The sequence below is a fragment of the Citrus clementina genome, unplaced genomic scaffold, assembly GCF_000493195.1.
Source record: "Citrus clementina cultivar Clemenules unplaced genomic scaffold, Citrus_clementina_v1.0 scaffold_4, whole genome shotgun sequence".
Taxonomy (NCBI): Eukaryota; Viridiplantae; Streptophyta; class Magnoliopsida; order Sapindales; family Rutaceae; genus Citrus; species Citrus x clementina.
The window spans coordinates 7,876,816-7,879,456 of NW_006262274.1; positions in this window are offsets into that span (position 1 = coordinate 7,876,816).

A 2,641-nucleotide genomic window follows, 5' to 3' on the forward strand; every position below is an offset into this window, starting at 1 on the left:
TATTTTCTACAAATTAATCAACCCCTAAAAATCAAAATTATAATTTGTTATTTATTATTTTTAATTAAGAGTGTTACTGTAATTTTATTTGATCAAAGCAGTCAACAGTGTTATTTTATTGAAAAGCTAACAGGATGGTGCTGATGGCTATTGTTCATAATTCTGGGGCAATGTGAAATATGTTGATTTTAATGGGATTCCCAAAACATTAACCCATATTTTCTAATTGAAATGTCTCCCGATACATTTCTTCAAAGATAAATTTAACAATTTTTTTTTAAGTTATCGTACACCTGTTTGCATCTCACCCTAACTTCAAAAAACAAATTATTGTGAAAGTTCTTTTTTATAAAAAAGTTACTAAATAATTTCTTAAGTATGCGGCTAAGTTACAGATGTTGTAACTTACAGTCCCTTTAAAATAATATAAAAAATTGTAATAGATGGTAGAATCCACAAAATTTTTTAAGAGACTGTAAATTATATCAACTCTAACTTACTAAAATGCTTTTCTTAAAAGTATTTTTTTTAATTAGTCTAGTCTGTATTAAAAAATATAATATAAATAAATACAATCTAATAAATTTATTCGGACTTGAGAGTCATCCTAATACCCATCGAGATTTGAAGTCCAGCCCAAGCCTACTGAGAATTATCTGGATGTATTAAAATTGAAGTCTCAACCTAAATATTTGAAATGAATGGAAATATTTTATGACTTTCTTTTATTTATTTTTTTCAATAGTGTTTACAGTTTCAACAAGCAGTTGCTTCTTCAGAAAGTACCTTATTTATTTTAGGGAAATTATCATTCATATACCCGATATTTGCTCTGTTATCAAAAATACTACAACACTTTGAGGGTGTATCAATCGTCCACCCTTAATTGACAAAATGTATCAACCGACCACCAAACCGTTAGTTTCCGTTTGAAAGTTAACGGAGTTACAGTGAATTGACGATTTTACCATTGAAAATTATCACTTGTATACCCTTAAATTCTCTTTTTATCACTTGTATACCCTTAAATTATCACTTGTATCATATGAAAAGACCAAATTACCCTTATGACGTCATCATACTTAAACGGCAACTAACGGTTTAGTGGTCAGCTGATACATTTTGTCAACTTAGGGTGGACGATTGATACATCTTCAAAGTATTGTAGTATTTTTGATAATGGAGTAAACTAAGGGTATACAAATGATAATTTCCCTTTATTTTATCAGTAATATCATTTCTATCTATTTAGTCAAATATTAATTGTTAAAAAAATACTCTTGTTGATTTTATTTAGTAACGTACGCAACACTATTATTATTATTATTTTGAGAATCTTATCTGTTTGCTGATGTCTGATGTTGAAAGCTTAAAAAGATAATTTAATTTTCTTGGTTTCAGTTCTTTGTTGTGTCTATGGAAGCTTCCCTAGATTGCAACTTCACCTTCAAAATGCTCACAAAATTTGTTCTTAAATTCAATTGAATTCACTTGAATCTTGTAAAAATAAAATTATTAATTACTTTCACCTGCTATCCTCGTCATCACATTAATATATAGACGCTATATAGATGAAGAAATTGAAGTGTTTATTTTTTCTTTTGCGTTTTTTAATATCACATCACAATATTACTAATATCAAAATTTAAAATTTCAACATTCTACGACAAGAAAAATATATTCCTTTCTTTACTATATTTGTGAGTTGTCATTGTTAATTTAATTAAGAATGTAACTACATGGATGTTGATGATTTATTAATTAATTTCTAGATATAGAAAATGTTGTTGTCTATACCTTTCTTTCTAGCCATCTCTATCTTATCTATCTCATCAAATCTTATTCGAAGAAAAGAATACATGTATTTACCACACTTATGATTTTGCTAAATTAGCCTCATCAAATTAAAAGTCAATATTAGTAGGTCATTAATATATGTTTACTACATAAATAACTACAAAATCAATTCATCACGACAATTTTTCAAAATTTTAATGTCAAGAAATTGAAAAATTAAATATTTTATTCTAATGCTAGCTTTGAAAAACTTTGTTTAAATTAGGATAATTTTTCCTGTTAGGATGTGATCGTGCATGATCTCATCCCGTTTGAGATGAAATTGGAACATATTTTTACATCTCAAATTAAAGTGGGATGGAACAAGAATAAAAAATAAATCTCGCCTTTATTTGTGGAATGAGAGAAGGACCAATTATAAATTTTTATCTTGTCCTAAATATCCGATTGATAATATAATTTTAAAACTATTCTAAATTTTTAAAAATTTTATATTTTAACTTAACATTCAAAGTTGAAATCTAAAGGTTAAAATTAAATAATAAAAATATTATAATTAGAAAGTGAAGTGTTAGCCAAAAGCCACAATTAAAATTAATTTTTTAATTTTTTATGGTCAAAATAGAAGTTGATTACTGTCCAAATCTATAACTTTTGAAGCATAAGTCTTAATATTAATGTGCAATGAATAGGCAATTAAAAAATATTAGTATAAAATTGTATTTGCACATCATGTAGTCAAAATGAAACTATTATTTAATTATTCTTCTCTGTATTTATTTAAAATTTTTCCTATATTAAATTAGGATGATCCTTAAAAAAAATTAAATTTTATTTATTTATA